The following is an 8,057-nucleotide window of genomic DNA, read 5'->3' on the forward strand; positions in this document are numbered from 1 at the left end:
TGTCTGAAATAACGCATTGGAGAGCCATTTGCTGTAGAAGATGAGCTTGTGGATATCGGTGTCCTTCAGGAAGAGAGAGAGAGAGAGAGAGAGATGCTCCTTGTGTAGAATGAGAGAAAGGTATACGTAGCTCTTCTCTTGAGAGGGAGGGGTAAAGAGAATAAAAAGAGAGGAGAGAGGCGTTACCAAGACTGTGTGCAGCTATGGGCTAGTGGAAATCTGGGGGAGAAGATGGACATTTGAATGAAAAGGAATACATATATTACATATATTACCCAATTTCAAATTGTTCGTCAGTCTTCTTTGTATGCATTCAACTATATTACATTCACCAATGCTCTGTATCTGTGTGTGTGTGTGTGTGTGTGCGCGCGCGCGTGTGTGTGGCTTAGTACTTCAGGAAAGCCTGAATGTCAATCACACTGGTTCAGTGAAGCCTGGAATGGAGGCAGTCTGAGGGCATCAGGCTCCTGAAGACACAGGTGACCTCAAGACCCTAACCACCCCTTCTTCCCAATAGATAATTAACTGAAAACCTGGACTTCCGTGGGACACTGCACGCCCACATTGATCTCACCTCGATTCCAAGAGGAAAGAGGGTGCGCGAGAGTGTGAGGGGCGAGTGTATGAGAAGTAGGATGCTTTGGGCTGGTCAGACGCACAGCTAATTGCAGACAGCGATTTCCTTATCCACGCCCCCTTCTCATCACCACAGACTCTGCATTCACTGATACGCATGGCAATTTTATTTTGTAGTTGGGGAAGAAAGGAGGAGTTTTGATTAAGAATCTTGGAAAAAGATCGATGGAGCTATGACTGAATTTCCTTATGAGGTAGGGCTGTTGGAAACCCAACTTAGACTTGCATAAACTGAGAGAGGAAAAGGGGGAAGGGTGGGAAAGAGAGAGGACTGACTTGGCTCATATCTGAATAATTCAGTAATACTGGCTTCAGGAATGGATGGATCCAAGTGCTTCCGTGCTGTCACCTCCCTCTATCTCTGGTCCCCGCTTTCCTTTGTGTTAGCTTCATCTGCAGATGTGCTTTCCTTATGAGGTGACAAGATGCCACCAAGAGTTCCAGCCTTTTATTCTAGCCACTAAGCAACCACCGGAAAGAGAGCTTCTCTTCCCCAAGACATCTAGCTAGAGTCCCAGGGCTGACTCACAATGGCTCTGACCAACTTCATTAAATCTGTTTGTGTGGACAAGAGACAGAATGTGTGTTACTGGGAAGGTGATTCCCAAAGGAAGGTTGGGGTCCTGGAAGTTGCAGAGGACTTGAGGCTGGGCAAGCAGAAACCATAGTGTCTGTTTCTGCCCTGGTTCCCTGGACTGATTTTGGTCCCTTTGGTTAAAATCCAAAAGCCATCCTCTCCCTCCTCCCCAAGATCTAAGCCTCTTTCCTGACTCCTTTTCACACAGATGCAAAGAAAAAAGGCTCCCAACCAGCAGCGACAAAGAATGAGTGCAGTTCAAGCATCAGGTCCAACTCTTTACCCCATCCCCATCTCTTCCCATTAACTGATTTTGAGCATAGACCTGGGTGTTCATCTCTTACAAGAGTGGGACCTCAGCCCTCTCAGAATTGGAGAAAGGGGTGGAGAAAGGACATGAGGCTCCAATGGCGTGGGGAGGCTCGTCACTCCTTAGTTGGAAGAAAAACTTAGGCGAGGGAGGACCGATCCGTGGAAGCTTTGCTGTTGCCCTGGAAGCTGCCGGTGTCTGTGCTTGGGGAGCTCTGGCCGCAGCTAACTGAACCCAGGGATCAGGAGAGGAGGAGGAAGAGACAGAAGATCCCAGGATTTTTTGCAGACTGAGTGATTCAGGAGCAGAGGAAGTTAGTGGCTTTCTTTATGGACTTTCAACCTATCAGGCAAAGATGATCCTACCCATGAGGACTGGTAAAGGGGAGTGGTGTGCCCATTGATAACGCCGTGCTCCCAAGCCTGAGCTCCGGGATCTCCTTATCTATAATATGTGTGTATGCTAGATTGATTTCAAAAGTGTCCCTGAGTCGTCACCACTCCTGGCATCCGTTACTTTGCCACGTGACCTTGTAGTTTCTCTGGTCAAGATGTGGAGTCTACTTCTTCACCCGTTGAATGCCAGCTGGCCCCAGCATTTGCTTTAGTCACTAGGATGTCATGGAGGTAACAGCACGTGCCAGTCCCCAGCTGAGGTCTTAGGAGGTCTTGTGTGCTTCGCTGTTGTTCTTGGAAACTTACCCAGTGACCATGTGAACAAGCCCAGGCCATCTTGCTGAATGATGGGTGACACGTGACCTCCACCCCAGCCAACTGCCAGCCAACGACCAGACACGTGAGTGAGGTCATCCTGGAGCATCCAGCCCCAGCCAACTGGTCAACCAACCATAGATGCAACCGGTCAAGGTCACTCAAACGTTTTAAGGTACGAGATGATGGGGGTCTAAGAAATGAGGGGAAAGCAACCCTGGGAGAAACTTAGATGGCTAAGAGAACAAAGTAAAACAGTTCCCTCCTCACTCCCACATCTTATTTTGAGCCTCACATCTGAAAGCAGAGGCTTGATATCCCACCAAGGCTTAGCCTACCCATCAAAATGATCAATATTCCAAATTGGCATCCACACACCCACAGACTTTTACTTTCCTGAACAATGCCCTGATTCACATTAGCCCAAGAATGGCAGTCTGTATCTTTTCCAGTCCCAATGAGTCAACGTCTTAAAAAATAGGTATATATTTAGGATTTCCAAAAGAGATAATGAGCAATTGCTAATAATTATTTGAAGCCATTAGAGTTGGGCCCAGCACAATTAATGCTACTGTTGGATTTTGATAATACCAGAAAGATAATTTAAGCTCAGTGCAACGATGGATGCCAAGACATGCTCAACAATTGAACAGAATTTTCAAACATACAGATGTAATCTTTTCAAGCAGTGTGAATTCAAGTGAATTGAATTGCAACACAATGATGGTCTCTTGTACATTTCCTAGAATGTTCAGCATGGAGAGGCAGATGTTTCCAGGGAGGGAACAAGCTCGGAGGAGTCTGGCCTGCTTCCTCAGGAGCTGGACAGGGTGCTGACCTGTATCACGAATTCAGACCAGAACAGTGGCTGCTCTTTGAGTCAACTTTGAGTCGTGACTTCTGAATTCGTTTCCTGGGCTGCTGTAACAAATTACCACAAACGTGATGCCCTAAAACAACAGAAACGCATTCCCTTACAGTTCTAGAGGCCATAAGTCCGAAGTCAAGGTGTCAGCAGGTTGGGTTCCTCCAGGAGGCTCTGAAGGAGAATCCACTGCATGCCTCTCTTGCAGCTTCTGGTGGCGGCTGCCAATCCTTGGCGTTCTTTGGCTTCTAGATGCTGTGCTCCAGTGTCTTCATGAGTCTTCCTATCACCATCTCCTCTGTGTATCTTCTCTTCTTTTATCTTACAAGGACACTTGTCATTGGATTTCAGACCCACCGTAACCCAGGATAAAATCATCTCAAGACTGTTAATTACATCTGTAAAGACCCCGTTTTTCAAATAAGGTCACACTTCCAGGTTGTGGGTGGGCATATAGTTTGGGGGGCCACCGGTCAACCCACTACAACTTCTAAGGCAGGAGGCTCCTGCCCACCTCTGACTTCAGCTCCTACCAAGCTCCCCATCATTCCAGGCACATGGGCCTCATGAGTGTTCCTCAAACACACAGGCTTCATTCTTAATCAGGAATGCTGCTCCCTCTTCCAAGAATGTTATGCTTCCTTGCAGCCATTCAGGTCCCAATTCCAGTGTCTCTGTCTCAAAGTGACCTTCCTTGATTTCTCTGTATAAACTGACACCCCATCTCCAGTCTCTCTTCATGACATTCTTCTGTTTTACTTTATTCGTGGCATTTGACGCCATTTGAAATTACTGTAGGTATCTGTTTATTCTTTTGTCTCCCTTCACTAAAATATAAAGCTCCGTAAGCTCAAGGACCTCCCTGCATATTGATTGGAATAACATCTCTATCAATCTGAGCAGTTTCTGTCCTGTTGCAGACACTCAATGAAGAGTTGTCGAGTGAATGACTGTATATGCCACCCTGGGTATCACAAAGTCAGTTTCATAACTTGAGAGATTGTCTGACCTTCTGAAATGAGAGGAGTTTTTCAGAATCAAGTCCTCAAGTTATGGGACAAGGAGAGAGAACTCTTGTCCACAGGGGAGAGCCCAGGCATGACTGTGTTTTATAAGCACCATCAGATCATTCTAATGGGGCAGCCAGGATTGAAGACCAGTGATCTAAGACAGTCACAGCAATTCCATTCCTTTTGTCAAGTGATTGATATAGTAATCGGGGCATGTGACATAAACATGGTCAATAAACCATGAGGCCAAATCAGCTGGGGATATTCTGGGAAAGCTTTTCTTCCATTTAGAAAAAGGACACAGAGAGAGATTGTTTTCCACCACTGGGTAGCACTCTCCTTGTGGAATATAGACCAGACCTCCCCTGTGTGACTATAGAGAGATTTCACTGCATGTGTCACTTCTTCTGTAGTTTTTCTGTCAGTTATCCTATTGGCAGTCATATAGTAGAGATCTAGTGTATTTTCCATCATCCAAGGACACGGGCTTTTCTGCAGGGTTCCGTGGTTGAGAAACTAAGGAGCATATGATGAGCATTTATGTTCTTTCCCTCTTTTTGGTATGCCAGCGTCCGATGGGGTTTATTCTTACCTCATGGCCTCAAGATGACTGCTGCAGTTCCAGGCATCATACAGAGGCAACGCCACCCAGGGTCAGGAAAGAGGTTGTAAATATCTCATGTCTTTCTTCTCCGTGGACTCCACTTTCCTGTAGTCCGCCCCCAGCTGACTTAGACTTCAGGGTTCATTGGCCAGCTTTATGTGTGCACCGAGATAAATATGGTGCTGTTGGACAATGATTCTCTGGGAATAGGAAAGTCAATAAATAAAGACTCCTAAGTATCAGAAAAAAAGAGCCCTGGAGTTGGAGACCACAGTGACCTGGGTTCAAATACCAGCCCTGGCCCCTTATCCACTGTGTGATCTGGTGGCGTCCCAGGCTGCAGCTTCCTCTCTGTAAAATGGATAAATGGCTCTCCTGGTCTTAGTTCTCCTTATCACTTTCTCATGCCTGAGAAGCCAGAACCCAGAAAACCTCAATGTTCTTTAGGCACCTTCGATTTTTCTTTTCAACAAGCCACTCTAATATATCTGTGAAAGTATGCCTCAAAGAGGGGATGGACTTGCACTTGCGAGGTTAGAACACGTCATATCAAGTGAAATATAAAAATCTGAATCCCCAGGCCCCTCCCATAGCACTGACGGTCTCACTTGTTTGTGGTGTTCAAGGAAAAGCATCTTTGACTTCCTCTCTTAAAGCAACAGTGCCCCATCAGCGCCTGCATGATGAGCCGTTAAGGTTTCATGAACCAGCCAGCAGCACAGCCCCCAGCTGCTCAGAGACCACCCCCGCCCTTGTCCTGGCAATTCTCACATATCCCGGATCTCATCCAATGGACTTCAGCAAAAGTTGATTTATCACCGCTAATGTGAGAATGTATTTACCGCTCGCCAGGCCCTGTTCTAAGTAGATTAGCAATCACCACTGAAATTTACATTGAACGTGCCACGTGTGGGACATGGCTTCACGTGCTTTATACACACATTTACTGCATTCTCATAGTAACCCTATGAGGTTCTGCATTTGAGCAAACAGGCTCAGAGAAGTGCAGTAAATTTCTTGAGGTTTTTCAACTAGGGAGGGGCGGAGTCGGGTTTCAAACCCCGATGCAAGTCACAAATGTATACAATTACGTAAGTTAGTGTACTTCACATGATCATAAATGTACTATCTGGAGACGTGTCTTGCCACAGCCTAAACTTTGCACCTAAACTTTCTGTATGTGATAGTGTGGGAGTGAGGAAACTACTCTTTTATTTTTAAAGTGTAAACGAATTATACTGTTATTTTATTTCCAGGAAAAAACAAAGGCTTTGAGTTCTGGGCAATATTTCAGACACTTACTTCTACCAAGTAGAAGCCATTTCCTGTCCAGCCACAGCTTTGGCTCTGTAGCTGGGAACACGATTCCTGTTTACTAAGTGCTGACACACTTTACTATATACTACACTACAGACTACAGTGTCGTTCACTAGATAGCCACTCGGGTAGAGCTGGGATTTGAACCCAGGTCTCAGGACCCCAAAGGTCCACTAAAAACGGTTTCTTTCTATGAATAGGACTGTTCTAATATTCCAGAAACGCTTTGAGGGCATCTGCTATAACTAAGCATGTATCAGACAAGAGAGGAGCAGAATTAAGGCTGCGAGGTGGGCTTGAGGGTTCACACAAATGTTTACTGGGCATAGACTATGCTAAGCCCTGGGATAAATGCCACAGATACAGAGTTGGAAAATTAGACACAGTCCTTGCCCTGTGGCGTCTAGTGTGGAGGACTGTTGTTAAACATAGAATGTAATGGATTCTATCATTTCAGACTGTGAAAAGAGCTATTAAGGAAAACAAAAGGGAAGGTCTCATTTAGCTGGCGGGGAGGGAGAGGTTAACCAGGAATGTCTGCTTTAAAGATACGATATATGATGAGCCCTCAAGGATGGGGCACCGTTTGCAGATGAAGAGTGAGGTGGAAGTGCATTCTCTGCAGAGGTAACAGCGTATGCAAAGGTCCTGAGGCAGACATGAGCCTGGCACTTGGAGGAACAGAAGGGTTAGTGTAGCTGTATTTAATATTGAGAGGGTCTAGGCCACAGGATGGTGTTAGAGAGGTGCACTTCTTGGAGTCCAGCTAAGGAAACAATGCAGGAAGTCCTGGCTTAGGCTGATCAAGAAGAAGCCAGTGCCTGAAGCAGCACACCCAATGAATTAGCACCTCTGGAAGTCACAAGGAAGGACCAGGGAGGAAGATGAGCTGCAGGCACAGAACAGAGCCATGAAGGTGAGCAGATTGGAGGGGATGGCCTTGGTGAGCCAGCCAGCATCGTACTGTACCCGTACTAGCCCTTCCTCTTTTTTTTTGGTATATATATTTTTTATTTATTCATTTATTTTTTTATTTTTTTGGCCGTGCCATGCAGCTTGTGGGATCTCAGTTCCCCGACCAGGGATTGAACCTGGGACCATGGCAATGAAAGCGCCAAGTCCTACCACTGGACCACCAGGGAATTCCCCCTTTCTTCATCCCTAATTATCTCTGTGACATTAGACCAGACTTTCGTGTTTTAGGGTCTCCCTGTCTCTTAACTGGCTGCATTTTATTCAAGTCTGCCATCGTGACCTTCAGAGCACAGATCTGAGAACGTCACTCCCCAGCTTTCAGGAGAGAATTAAAACTCCTTAGGTGAGCACACCAGTCCCTTGGTGATTTGGGGCCTGCCCACTCTCACTGCATGACTCTCTCCATCTCCTGCAACCTATAGCATTGAAGCTCCACCATTGTTCCTTGGGATTCCATAATGCCTTGCCTTGCACTCACTGATGGTTGACTAGATTACGCCAAAAATCTTTTCTAGCTCTAAGAACCCAAGAAAGAAGTGCAAACTCTTTTTCTGACAATAGACATAACAGGCATGAGTCAGTCACCCTGCTTCACTGTTGATCAATGACAAACCCATTGTCATGTGTGAGCTCCGTGTCAGTCCCCACTTTCATTAGAACTGTTTGCCCTCCTTTGCTGAGACATATCTGTAACATTGATGTGTTAAGACAAGTTGCCTAGAGAGTTTCTTTTGTGTGGAGATGTGGTCATAAGGTATATTGAGTTTCTGTTCTCTTCCAGGGGCTGAGGAGTGGTTGGTTACCGAGGGGTATTGGATGCCCCCAGCCTGCTCCCTCGGTCTCTCTCATTTCTGGGGAGTAGCTGGCAGTATTGCAATTGCTTTGTGAGGGAGACTTTCTCGAGGAAGGAAGCAGTGTTCATTACAGAGAGAGTGCATGAGGCAGGGGAGTGGCAGGAGACTTTGGGAGGATTTCTGAGCTGTGAATGCCAGGTTGTCAAGAGGCTGTGGAATTAACTGGAAGAAGAGCACGCTGGTTGAATTACTAGTG

General features: G+C 46.2%; 1 non-coding gene across 1 annotated transcript; it reads right to left on the reverse strand.

Moving 5' to 3' along the window:
- Nucleotides 1-7,102: 7,102 nt before the first annotated feature.
- Nucleotides 7,103-7,174, reverse strand: TRNAE-UUC (transfer RNA glutamic acid (anticodon UUC)). Its single transcript has one exon. It is a non-coding gene; the product is annotated as a tRNA-Glu (tRNA).
- Between the last annotated feature and the right edge of the window lie 883 nt (nucleotides 7,175-8,057).

Source organism: Phocoena phocoena, chromosome 15 (genome assembly GCF_963924675.1).
Source record: "Phocoena phocoena chromosome 15, mPhoPho1.1, whole genome shotgun sequence".
NCBI lineage: Eukaryota > Metazoa > Chordata > Mammalia > Artiodactyla > Phocoenidae > Phocoena > Phocoena phocoena.